The sequence below is a fragment of the Rhinatrema bivittatum genome, chromosome 2, assembly GCF_901001135.1.
Source record: "Rhinatrema bivittatum chromosome 2, aRhiBiv1.1, whole genome shotgun sequence".
NCBI lineage: Eukaryota > Metazoa > Chordata > Amphibia > Gymnophiona > Rhinatrematidae > Rhinatrema > Rhinatrema bivittatum.
The window spans coordinates 295,925,511-295,939,422 of record NC_042616.1 but is presented as its reverse complement, the minus strand read 5'-3'; the positions used below and the strand labels follow the sequence as shown (position 1 = coordinate 295,939,422).

General features: G+C 44.8%; 1 protein-coding gene across 3 annotated transcripts in view; it reads left to right on the top strand.

Annotated features, from left to right (window-relative positions):
- The window catches only part of LOC115084589 (C-C chemokine receptor type 5-like), a 47,624-nt gene that overhangs the window by 25,070 nt on the left and 8,642 nt on the right, over positions 1-13,912 (top strand). Inside the window, exon 3 of one of the 3 annotated variants that reach the window (XM_029589655.1) lies at positions 4,764-4,967. The exons of the other annotated variants lie outside the window; for them this stretch is intronic. The gene's annotated coding sequence lies outside the window, so the exon portion shown is untranslated. The remainder of the gene's footprint in view (positions 1-4,763; positions 4,968-13,912) is intronic. 3 annotated transcript variants of the gene reach the window in all.

Below are 13,912 nucleotides of genomic sequence, written 5' to 3'. Positions count from 1 at the left end.
CATGTGAGGTTGCTGCAATGGTTGTTTCCTGTGTCTGAATAGGACAGAGACCCCTAGTGGTCTGTGTGGATTTTAAGTTTTCTTTTGAGAAGGAAGGAGCTTTTCTGTTCAGTTCCTGTTAATCTGTACAAGTAAGGCCATGAGCCTTAGGGTAAAAAGCCCTAGAAGAAGTAAGGCAGTTTTTAAATGTTAAACTCACAGCCAGTGAATTGTGGATTTACTCCTACTGATTTTTTAATATTCGTTTCTGAGAAACTGATTTTAGCTTGGGAGGAAGTTTCCAGCCACCTTTCTTCCCCAGCTGGAGTAGGAGGGGATCCGTTTTTTTCAGCTGTTTTCCCCCTGATCCAGGGGATCGAATTGCTCAACCAGCAAGTGAAGAAGAAGTGGATATCCAACAGAGTTCAAACTCTGGGAGGAAAGAGGAGAAGCAAGCCATCCATCAGCCGAAAAGTGCCGATCTGGTACCTGAGGAAAGAGGAGCTGTGGATCCAGGATATTTTAAGGGGAGTCTTAAGAGAAAGGAGTACTGGAGTCCAAGTGGTCCAGGGAAGCTTCATATTCAGTTCAAGGATGAGGAAGGAATGCTAAGGGCCTGATTTTCAAAAGCATTTACTTGCTTAAAAATGGGTCTTACACATGAAATGCACTTAGCCATGTAAGTGGGCTTTTGAAAATTGCTGCAGTATATGCCATTGAATTGTCCATAGGATTTACCTGCATTAAGTACACTTTAGGACCCAAAAAACAGCAGGGTAGGCGATCCAGTGAAACCGTAGGAAAGCAACAAAACGAAGGATGCCACAAGAGCGTCTTTTTCATTCGCAATTTATTTTACATCTCCTTCATTAAAGTTTGAAAAAGACGCTCTTGTGGCATCCTTCGTTTTGTTGCTTAAGTACACTTTATGCACGTAAATGGCTTTTGAAAATTGCTACGATAGTATGCTACATTTACACAAGTAACTCCTTTCAAAATTCACCTGTAAGAGATGTACCAAAGGCTCAGAGATGTACCTAAACACAGTGTGAAGTTGCTGAGAGACGTGTTTGTCCGCGTGGATGACTTTAGTTCGCTTTAAGAAGTGAGGATTTAAATTATGCACAGCTCCTGACGAAGCTCACCTCGAAACATCGGCCGTTGTTGGGCTTTGATTTTCAATGTTGCAGGACCATTGTCCTTTAAAGATTGGACTTTACTTTTAATTGCAATATAAAAAAAAATAAGAAATTGAGTTGAGCAAAAAATGTTGCCATTGTTTTCCATGTATGAATGTGCTGTTCGAGTGGCCCGTGATATGCAGGGCACACTGTCTGGCTTGCTGATGTGGAAATAAGTTAATCACTGATGTTTATTTCATCACATTATAGACTGTTTTTCATAGAAAGATTGGCATCTTGTTTCCCTGTTTGTATTGGTATCATTATTTGGGATTTGTGGCTCTTTTTTTTTATATATACAAACCTAAATACAGAGTCACAGGTTTACAGATTTGAGTTCCTGGATATATATATATGTTCTATGAGAGACTGATGGACAATGTCATTTTTGTGTTTGAACAATTTACTCAGTAAAATTATGTTAGAATATCTACTGTGTCTACTTTCATCATTGTCAGTTATAAAGGAATAGTTAGCTAGCGCCTAGGGCCCAGGAGGTGGTCTTTCCTCCTGACAGAGGACCCTGAACCAGAAAAGAGAGAGGAGGGTGTTGTGGAACCATAGAGTTAGCCCCGCTATTTAAAGTGTGCCCTATGTCTTATTGAAGCGTACCCTAGCACAGGGGCTACATAAGAAAAGAATTGCAGAGCAAGCTGTATAAGCATTTTTTTTTCTTTCAAAAGACTATGAGAATCATTTACCAAATCGCCCATAATAATGCTCTGCAGGTCTTTGGAGAACACTAAAATATCGTCAAGATAGACCACAACACATTGGTATAACATATCCCTGAAGACCTCATTCATCAAATTCTAGAAGATAGCCGGGGCGTTGCAAAGGCCAAACGACATCAGAAGGTATTCAAAGTAGCCATCTTGAGTATTAAAAGTTGTCTTCCATTCATCTCCTTTGCAGATTCGAACTAAATTATAGGCTCCCCTGAGATCCAATTTGGAGAAGATTTTCGCTCCCTGGAGCCTGTCAAAAAGTTCAGATATTAAAGGTAGTGAATAGTGGTCTCAGGCTAATCTCGTTCAAACCCCGGTAGTCGATGCAGAGACGGAGCGATCCATCTTTTTTCCCTACAAAGAAAAAACATGCTCCGGCGGGAGACTTGGAGGGTCAAATGAACCCCTTAGCTAGGTTCTCGCGGATGTACTCCGACATGGCCTGAGTCACTGTGAGCGACAATGGGTAGATTCTGCCCCGAGGAGGTTCAATGTTGGGTAACAATGTTGGGTAACAAGTTTGGGTAACAAGTTGATTGCACACTCTGGAGGCAGAGTGTCCGCGGCCTTTTTGGAGAAGACATTTGCATAAGCTGAGTAATGAGGAGGAAGGCCAGGAGGTAAAAGCGAAGTACTAAGGCAGGGCAAAGGCGAGATGGGCTCCAGACAGTTGGCGTGGCTGGAGGAACCCCAGCGGGAAAGTTGTAAGTCAAACTGGGGGGTGTGCTGTTGTAGCCATGGCAGGCCCAAGCCCACAGGATGTATAGCCTTGACCAGAATGTGGAAGGAGATGGACTCCACTTGCAGGGACCCAGTGCAGAGAAGGATAGGGGCTGTGGTATGGGTAACCTGACCAGGCAGTGGCTCTCCGTGGATGGAAAAAAGGAGTAGCGGTACTGGGGAGCAGATATTTGGAATCCGGAGGTGTTCCGTCAACTGTTTTAAAATAAAATTTCCACCAGCACAGAGTCCACAAGAGCCAGGGTATGGAACTCTTGATTGTCCAGCTTGATAGAGATAGGCAGAGTCAATGGAGGATAAGGTGAAGTTAGGCCTAGGAGCTGTCCTTCTGCTGAACCTAGGCCTGGAATTTCCCGGAGAGCTAGGACATGTGGCTAAGGTGTGTCTGGATTTGCCGCAATATAAGCAGAGGCCTGATTGTTGGCACGGTGTCATTCTTTGGGCAAAAGCTTGCTCTGACACATTTGCATAGGTTCTTCCTCAGCCTTGTGTTGAGCCGAGTCCAGCCTTGGGGAAGAAGAGTGTTGAATGCAGGACGAGCTTAGCATATATCTTCTGGAAGCTCGGGTCTCCTGTGAATGCTCCTGGAGATAGCAGTCAATCCGCCCAGCAAGATCTATTAAAGCGTCCAAAGATGCAGGCAATTCGCGGGCTGCCAACTCATCTTTGATTCGAGAGCTCAGTCCCTCGAGAAAAATGGATTGAAGAGAGTCAGGGTCCCAATGGAGTTCTGACGCCAGGGTCCAGAAATCTATGATGTAATCTGTCAAGGACCTGGTGCCCTGTCGGAGATGGAGAAGCAAGGATCCAGAAGCGGATATTCTGCCAGGGTCATCAAAGACAGAGCGAAATAATGCAAGAAACCTGGGCAGCTCTCGAAGGACCAGGTCAGCACGCTCCCAGAGGGGTGAAGCCCAGGCCAAGGCCTTGCCATCCAAGAGAGAAAGGATGTAAGTGGTCTTGGTAATCACATCTGGGAAATAAGCCAGTTGCAGGCAGAAGTGCATGTAACATTGGTTCAGGAAACCTCTGCACATCAGGCGGTTTCCAGAGAAGCGTGGAGGTGCCAGCAATGAAACAGTCGGCCGAGGAACCGGCATAGAGGTAGGAGCGTTGAACTTGGGAGATGTCGTGGTTATAGTCATGGCGGAATCCAATCGGGTGCTCAAATTGTCTATGGCAGCTGCTAGTGTTTCCAGGAGCTTTTGTTGCTCGCTGATCCTTTGTGCCAAGCCAGGAATGGCCTGTATAGCTGAGACCTTTGCCGGGTCCATGGACTTGGCAATCTGTTAGGTTTTGTAGGTTTCTTGGTCCCTTGGCCCGAGGTAGGGTTTGACGGTACCTGAGGGGTTAGGCCCCACAGGTCCTCACCTTCTGGAGGATAGGTTGACTGGAGACAAAGGCAACAGGACCAAGACTGTGGCCCAACAGAGAGGAGGTGTAGAAGAACTGCCTGCATCACAGCCATGTGATCGCAGGCGCCTGCACTGTAGTAGTACTGCAGGGTGCCCCAAGGAGCGGGGACAGAGAGTCAGTTCAATAATATCGCAGTGCTAGGCAGGTCTGGAGAGAGAATATACCAGAGGAAGGATCTCCAATGCAGAAGCGCGCAGGGCAGGCCCCGAGGAACAGGGAGCGTGGACAGGACCCCTGATGTGGTAACGCTGAGGCTGCCCTGAGGAGTGGGGAAGCGTGGAGACGGGATCTCTGGTGTAGTAATGTAGAGACTGCCCCGAGGAGCGGGGAAGCGTGGAGACAGGGTCTCTGGTATATGACACTGAGGCTACCCCGAGGAGCGAGGAAGCGTAGAGACAGGATCTCTGGTGTAGTAACTCTGAGGCTATCCCGAGGAGCGGGGAAGGGTAGAGGCAGGATCTCTGGTGAAGTAGTGCAGCAGCTACCCCGAGGAGCAGGGAAGCGTGGAGACAGAGTTCCAGGAAAGGAAGAGCAGAGCAGGCCCGAGGAGCGGGTACTCAGAGCCAGAGTCCGCAGTCAGCGAGCAGAGATCCAAGGCAAGAACCATAGGTCCGGAGAATAGGAACAAGCACAAGAGGAGCTCAGGGAACTCGTTGCCAAGACAGTTAGCGTAGGCTAAAGGAGGTGCTTAAATAACTCAGGCTTGTGATGTCATCAGCCAGGGACGACCCTGGAGTTCCCGCCATTCGGCCTTTAAAGGGAGGAGAGATGACGAGCGTGCCTAAGGAGGCCTGGAGTCAAAGCGTTGGTCGGCGGCATCCGAGTCACCACGTGGGGCATGGAGAGCCAGCAGGAACACGGCGGTAGCTGCTGACCACAGCCGCGAGTTCACCAGGAGTGGAGAGCCAGGCATGACATTGATGTGAGTTGGATTGGCTGCGGACAGCTGCAGCCGACGGTCATAACAAAAATCTTAACTGATGTGTACTGTGCTGTTCATATCTCTGACTGTGCATGAAAAGCTGCCCCCCAAAACAAGTTACTAGTTGCCCCTCTTACAATGGTATAAATAGTTTACTTATAGGAGAGCCTTATAAAGCTCTCTCTCTTGCAGCAGCAGCAGCAGCCCAAAATGCGATAAAGGCCTGTCTGGGCACGTCTCAGCGTGTGATGTGAAAATATCATGTGTGCGTTAAATTTAACACGTGTTGCAGTAAAACAGCTATGCGATATCAGAAAATTACCCTAACCATGCCCCTTTATAGCAAAATAATGATTGTAAAAAATATTACATTATTTTATATTTTTGGCACCTCAAAGTGGATTATATTCAGTTACTGTAGGTATTTCCTTATCCCCAGTGGGTTTATAATCTAAAAGGTGAATTTTAAATGCCCGATACGCATATCAATCAGGCGATGTGCAAATAAGTCCGGCTCACGCACACTGAGCGGATGTTAAAAGCTGTCTGGATACGTGCATAAATGCCGAAGCATGCACATCTTGAAAGTTTTCAAAAAGGGGCAGATTTCGGATGTGATTTGGGCAGGGCATGGGTGTTTAGGGGCGAGAACCTGAGATGTATGCATAAATACTTATGTGATTTGTGACATGCCAAGGTCTCCTGCCGCGCAATTTTACTTCTGCTATTGAAAACCTGCAAGTTAAAAATTAAAGAAAACTAGGAAGATCTGCAGGATGTTAAGGGTCAGGACTAAGAGGGGGAAGTGAAGGCTATTAAACTAGAGGGCTTGGAGGACCTCTCACTTAACTGGGCAAACTGGGTATCAACTGGTAAAACTGGGAATCGTGTCAACGCGTGCCACTTTTAAAATGCCCCAATTTATATGGTAGAAGATGTATTTGCATCTCGACCACTTAAAATCTGGTTCTCATGTACGCGTGGCCAGGCTATTTTATTACGTGCATGCATATACACACGCACTTTATAAAATACCTGTGTCCCTGGGCTGACACATGAGCATGCTGATCTTTGTATCTGAGGCAATGAGGGTAAAGTGACTTGCCAAAGGTCACAGGGACCAGTAGTGAGATTTAAATCCTGGTTTTTGTGGTTTATAGCCTGCTGCTCTAACTACTAGGCTACTCCTCCACTCCTACCTCTAGTCGCTCCTCTAGTTCCACTTCCACCCATGGGCAGGGCCATCTTTTGTGTGAGAGGTCCAGTCGGAGCTTTGGGGTCCCTGTGCTACCACAGTAGTTATACCTCAGATTAACATCACTTCCCGTGGTTTGTGAGTTACAGAGGGGCAGGATTTACAGTGGCCTGTATACATAAACATTTGCAACTGAGCCAGAAGCTCTCGCTCCTCCAGTTCATAAACCTCAGACTCCTCTCCCCACTGACCCACTCAGAGGTAGGAACCACTGCGACTGAATCACACCAGGCCCATAACCCACATAGTGTCAGCCCTGTCCCCTGGAGATAGTCTCAGTTTGGAACTAAAGTGGAATGGATTATGTAAGAGCTTTCATGACTAAGATGTTCTTGGTATCAATATAAAGGAATTCCAGTATTAAGAAATCATGCATAAGGAGGAAGTCCACTGAGATTGGTTGAGTTGAGAAATTCTGTTGGATGGAAAAGTAAATGATTTTCTATTTTATTTCCTTTTTCTATTTTTTATTTTGTAAATATTTTTATTTGTGTAAATTTTGGGCGAGATCTGTAAGTTTAATGGGAAAAGCCAAATGGGGTCAGTATTCAGATGGTTTGTCCAGCTAAGTTGGGGACTTAGCTGGACAAACCACAATTTCGAAGGGGGTCCATATTCAGCTGTGTGATGAGCGGACAATTTTTCTGGCTAAAATTAGCCAGATAAATTGTCACAGATATTCAGCAGAGCATTGCCAATTAGGTTCTTTACTGAATTTAAATGGATAAGGTCCTAGTTATCCAAATAAACCTATCCCGCTAACTTTAGGACTGCTCTCTGGTACGACTAGACTTAGCTGGATAACTTATCCAGCTAAATCTGATTACTGGAGCTAGCCAGATAAATTATCTGGTTAATATAATTTCGCTCTGGAATGCTTCTGGAATGCCTCCAACTTATCTGGCTATCTTTTTTCCAGTTAAACAGCAGAATAAATCAAAGGTGGTCAGAGTCGTGGGAAATTTATAACTTGCAGTTTATCAGACTAAGTCCCAAACTTAACCATTTGAATATTGACCCCTAAACTTCCTGCTACTCTGGCTTCCTATTTATCCGGCTGTTTATCCAGATAAAAGTTAGCCAGAAAAGTTGGAGGAATTGCAGGGTGGTGTTAGGTTAGCAGGATAACTTATCTGTCAAACTCTGATATTCAGTTAGTCAGATAAGTTATTGGCCGTGTCTGACCATGCAGTAGAGCAGAAAAGTCCTAAAGTTAGCCCAATAAGTTTATCTAACTAACTAGAACTTTATTCGGCTATATCCAACAGAGTGCCTAATCGGCAGCACCCTTCTGAATGTCTGTGAGAATTTATCCGGCTAACTTTAGCCGGATAAATTCTCCTTTCATCACCCTGCTGAATATGGACCTCACTGTTTTCAGTGTGGGGCTAGATTCATAAATTTTAAGAAATAGCTTCCGTATAGACCTACTAATCTTGACACTTTGGTTGTTGTACGCTGACTAATTCAGGAGATAATGTGTTCACAGACAGGCAACGCAAGTACATAAATTATTTTTTTTTTTGCAAAAACAATTTTTAAAAAATCACTAAAAAGCATGGGGTAAGCACAAAGGACAACTGGGATCTGTGTGCATGGTTCCAGGAGTGAAATTTGGCAGACTAGAATGGCATAATGGTCCTTGTCTGTTGCCATATTCCACTACAGTTGTAAGAACAGGGTTGACAGGCTGTAGTATTGCAAACAGACCACCCTTTATTATCTTGCAAGTAAAGGCAAGGGCGGGGGAGGGGGGGGGCGGAGTGGTAAGGACATAAGAAGGACAGATTAAAGAGCCACAACATAGTGATGCTGCAGATTGGTACTGGCAGGCTGTACCTCCCAGCCTAAAGACTGGTGTCACCAGATTGGTGGTGGCTGGGGGGGGCTGTCCGTCAGGGCCGCAGGATCCTGAGAGGCTGGATGTAGGGGCTTCAGCCTTACTAGTTTTGGTAGCTGTCTAAATTATTAGACAAAGGTGGTGGTAAAAGACAGAGATTGAGCTGAGTGTTGGATTTAGATGTAGATGCCTGTAGACACACAGTGCCTCATTTTCTAAAGCATCGCAGCCCTGCGATACTTTAGAAAATTGCGCTAATGGGGGGGCGGGGCGGGTCGATGAGGGGGGGTGGTCCTGCTCTAGCAGGCAGCGATCGCACCACCGCGGTGCGATCGCTGCCGGTTTCGCACCCAATAGCGCCACCATAGAAGGTGTAGCTATTGGGCGCGAAGTAGGACGCGAAAAGGCCCCTTACCTTTTCGCCGTCCGCGGTGTCTTCTCGGAGTCGGCCCTGGTGACGCCCCGACTCCTCCTCTTCCGGGGCCGACTCCTCCCCGATTTAGGTAGCGCAGGTGGGCGATAGCCTTGGAAAATAAGGCCCACAATTAGCAAAAGAAACTCAAAATAAAGGTTAAAAGAAGTTAAAATAATTGGACCTAATTTGTAGATGCAGCATGACAGTCATATAACTTATAAATTAACATTATTTTTAAATGAAAAGAATTTGCAGGTTTAAGCAGCAAATGGAATTCATTACAAATACAGTTTTAATTTTACTTTCTTAACTAATGAGTTTATAAACTGATTTTAACCTACTAGAAAAGAGATAAAGTGAGATGGTCCTTGAGAGTCACTTCCAGGTCTTCTTTTCAGAATAACCAAAATATGCAAATTAATTGGGTTCTTAGACCACACATTTGGAAATCCTGAAAATTAGGCCTGTGTGCAGCTCCTGAAGACCAGAACAGCAGCCTTCAAATTTTATGAAATCCATTTAAAATCAGTTTCAAATGGCACTGCAAAATAAAAGTTATAGGTGATGCTCTCCCACGCTTGTGCCTAGATTTTAAGAGTTATGCTCCCTTCACGACCAGTCAGTGAGCGAGACTGAGATAATCCTCCTACCTTGAGGTAGACCAGGGCTCCTGGAGCTACCCAAGCATGCTGTCTGGGAAGGGGAAATCAAAGATGGAGGGATATATGAAAGAGAAAAAGAATTAAGAAAACCAAAAGGTTGCTTCACCAAACTCAGTTCCTCAAAAGGGAGGTCACCAGTATTGCTGTAAATGAAACTTGTAATCACTTACCATACATTGCTGTGATTTTAAAATTGCTTTTTTTTTTTGCAGAACTGCTCCATTTGTGTAAAACATTAGAACTTAAAAGATTCTTCTTACATCGCATTTTTAAGAAAATGATTATTAAAGTACAAAATATATATTAAGGGATTTAATATGTTATCTCTTGGGCTATGAAGGAACCAGAAGAACTCTGTTTTCCTTTGTGGTTCTCACTTCCTTATAGTGCACCTGCTGATATGCCTGAATAGTCAACAGATACCTCTGCATTAATATTTATAAGTAACATATGGTTTAGCAAACAATTATCTTGTTTAAAAAGCTCAGAGAAGTCAATAGTAATCAACATACAAAGTCAATAGTAATCAAAATCAGAGACAAATATGATCAGCCACTGCCACTAGGCAATAAAAAGGGCTGGTGCCATGTCACAGCCAACCTCTTGACAAATCTCCAAGATATGCACTCTGGCTCCAGGGGTGACCCTTAAAGCACAGGAAGTAAAGGGACAAAAATTTGTGCTCCAAGGCCCATTCCCTTTTGTGAAAACCCCAAGGGTGTGAGCTTAGACCCAGCACTCGCTCCGCTTTGTGGACCACTGCTAGAGCGGAGGTCTGGGAGGCAGAAGGTAATGATGGCAGCAGCTGGAGGGGCAGCCTCCAAGATTTGTGGCAGGGTCAGGAAATTCGATGACTCAAACGTTTGGCAACCTGAGCGAAAGGCCTAATAGGCTTGTGCATAAATCCAGGCCTTATTATAATATTTTAAGTGTTCGACTCATCCAACTTGTGGACTTTGACAATTTTTGACAAAAAGATATTCATTCACTGAGTTTGAGAAACAAAAATAATCAAAATCTTATGTTACAAGCAGCAACTCAAAGGCCCTGCCCATTTTGGAGAAAAGTAATAACTCTTTTTACATTAATTTTAAGTCAGCTTCTACTTAAAATTGCAAAATACATTATCAGCTTCTTACAAGATACATGCCCCCTCATGATTCCTTTCTTGGTGTATAGAGGAGCTTTCCTGACATCACCAACATCTGAAATTGAACGAATGATGAAGCACTCTGAGCACAGTCCAGCTGTGATGTCAGGTTGTACTAAAGACAGGAAACAAAAAAATGCTTGCACACATTTCAGTCACCTCATTTAAGCATGTTCAAAAACAATTATTTGATTTTTAAATATTCTACCATTTCAAAGCAGGCTGTATCTACGTAATGTAACTATTCCCTGTCCCCAGAGGGCTTACAATCATAGAGGATCATTTATCAAATTGCATTAGAGCCTTAACACTAGCGTTAGAGCCCTAATGTAGGTGAAAACACCAAAACACATGCCATAACTACCACAATGCAAAACATGTATGCAAATTTGATTCAAGTGGGAGGAGTTTGGGCAGAGTAAATGGAAATGAGGGTCAGTTAGTATGGTATGCAATAGAATAAACAGAATTTAACTACACCTTTTTTCTGTGTGTTGAGCCTACATTACTGAAAGAACACATTTTTGTTCAGAGAGAGAGAAAGAGATAGAGAGCACCTTTATAAAGGGTACATTGTACAAATGTCATCTTTTTGTACCTTTCATCACTCCAAATCACATAAAATTTTTATTGAAGGCAACTGTACTGATCGTAAAACTGCTCCCCAAAACCTAGCCTGCCACCAAAACCTCACCCCGGGCTTCTAGTAGCCCCATTGACAGTGGTATACATAGTTAATTCTCTCTCTCTCTAACACAGCGTGCAATGGGATTTCTCAGCTTGCGATGTGAAAATAATGTGAGTTGTGAAAAAATACCTATGCGGTAGCAAAAAAATTAGCTTAACCACACCCCTTTTTTTTTTTTTTTTTTTTTTTTAATCACAGGTGCTATTTTTGCTATAAATATAACAAAATGATGAATCTAGGCCTAAGTTTGCATCTGAGGCAATGAAGGAAGAAGCAACTTGCCCAAGGTCAAAAGGAGCAACAGTGTAGGGTGGCCAACTTTTCCATGGATCATAACTGGACACTGAACAAATCTTTATGCTTTGGGAGGGGGAGGGGAGGTTACAGAATACTGTCAGTTGTCAATCCACTCATTACTGGCTTTCAAGCACCCCTCCTAATGTACTTTGTTTTATAAAATGTTATTTCAACTATCCTCATAAAGACATCAGCTGCGGCCTCTCTCATGCAGTTTTGCTCTCTATCACAACTAAAGCCTTTCTAAAACACAATCACCTCCATACTTCCCCATAAACACAGTCTTCTATCTTATATACACACATACTTTCCCAAACATACTTCGTTTCTCATACACAGACTCCCAACTAGGGGTGTGAATTGTTTTTGAACGATTAAAATTATCGTCAGATAATTTTAAAATCGTCCTAAATCGTTAAATAGGGCACGGGAATTATTTGGGGGACGGCGGGAAAACCGGCACACCAAAACATCCCCTAAACCCACCCTGATCCTTTAAAACCAATTCCTTACCCTCCCCCACCCTCCCAAACCCCCCCAAAATGTTAAATTACCTGGTGGTCCAATGGGGGGGGGCCCGGCGCGATCTCCCACTCTCGGGCCATCGGCGCCATTTTGGCTGCCACTAATTAAAATGGCGCCGATGGCCCGATAAAAAATCCGTGCCATTGGTCGGCCCCTATCACATGGTAGGAGCACTGGATGGCATCCAGTGCTCCTAGCATGTGACAGGGGCCGACCAATGGCACGGATACCCTGTCACATGGTAAGGGCAAAGGGGCATCGGCGCCATTTTCTTTTTAGCGCAGCTGATGCCTGGGAACGGGAAATCGTGCCCCGAGGCCCCCCTGGACCACCAGGTAATGTTAAAAGGTTTTGGGGGGGTCGGGAGGCTAAGGGGGGTCGATTTAAAGGGTCGGGTGGGGTTTTTTTTTAGCGGCGCGGGCCTCCCTAAAAAAATAATTAGCGATGTGAATTGGAATCGGAAACGATTCCAATTCACATATCTTAACGATCAGATTCCCCCCCCCAGCCGAACCTGATCGTTAAGACGATCTGGCACATGATTCACATCTCTACTCCCAACACACAACTTCCTCTCATACACACATACTCCCAAACACACTTCCTCCTATCTCATACACTCATGCACACTCTCAAACACACAAACCTTCTCTCTCAGATACAGATGGTTTGCTCTCCATTTCCTTAAAACCTTCCGAGCCTTTCATCTGTCTCCTTTGTGCCACCTGTCTCTCAATATGCCCTCCCCCTCGGTGCACTACTCTCTTGTGCTGCCCTATCTCTAGTCCCTTTCTCCCCATGCTCTTGTCTTTCTCTCCCGTCCTGTCTCCCTCTCCTCCCCAGTGCCTTCATCTTTCTCTATTTTCTTTACTCCTGTGTCCCCCTTCCCTTTACCCCGTCTCCCTCCTTCTCTCATGCTCCTGTTGTGCCTCTCCCCTCCCTGTGACCTTCCTTCCTTCCTTCCCCCCTTTGTGTCTCTTTCCTCCCTTTCTCCCATGTATCTATCTTCCTTTCCCTCCCCTTCTCTCTGTGTCCCCTCTCCCCTTTCTTCACTCTGTAACTCTGTCTCTTTCTCCACCTTCCCCTCCTCTGTTCCTGTATCCTTGCCTGGCTCGCTGCAGACCCTCTCTAGGTCTTGGCCCAGCATTCAGTGAGGGAGGGGGAAGGACCCAGAGGGCATTGCTGCAGAGATCTGTGGAGCCACTGGGAACTGAGGGCAGTGCTGTGTCCCGCCTCCTCTCTCCATCCTGTCTAATCACAACACAGGAAAGGAGGCAAGCGGGCAGGGACACAGCTCAGTTCTTGCTCTGTCTTTTCCTATAACCAGGAAGCTGTGAGAGACAAGGAGCCTCTTGCAAAAACCGGATTTTCAGTGTCCGTTCAGTGCTTCTGACTGGACACTGTACAGCACAGCTGAAAACCTGGCTGTCCGGACGAAAACTGGGCAGTTGGCAACCCTACAACAGTGGGATTTGAACCTGGCTTTTCTGGGATATAGCCTGCTGCTCTATCTACTTAGGGTCTAACCTCCTCCATATGAGTTATTGCTTCTAGGCTTTCCATTCTACTCAGATCAAAGGCCCATCAAGCCCAGAATCCTGTCTCCAACAGTGGCCAAGCCAGGTCACAATTACCTGGCAGGATCCCAAGGGGTAGATAGATTCTAAGCTGCTTATACCAAAATAAGCAGTGGATTTCTGCAACTCCACCTTAATAATTGTTAACTGACTTTTCCTCCAGGAACTTGTCCAAACCTTTTTTAAACGCAGCTATACTATTAGCTGCCACCACATCCTCTGGCAACAAATTCCAGATATGCATTAATTATGCATTGAATAAAAAAAATAATGTTCTCTTATTAGTTTTAAATGTATTACCCAGTAACTTCATTCTCTGTCCCCTGGTCTTTGTACTTTTTAAAAGAGTAAATAACTGGTTAACATTTAATCGTTCCATTCCACTCATTATTTTATAGACCTCTATCATATCTCCCCTTAGCCATCTCGCCTCCAAGATGGAGTCCTAACCTCTTTAACTTTTCTTCATAGGGGAATTGTTCCATCCCTTTTATCATCTTGGTTGCCTTTCTCTGTACCTTTTCTAATTCTGCTAT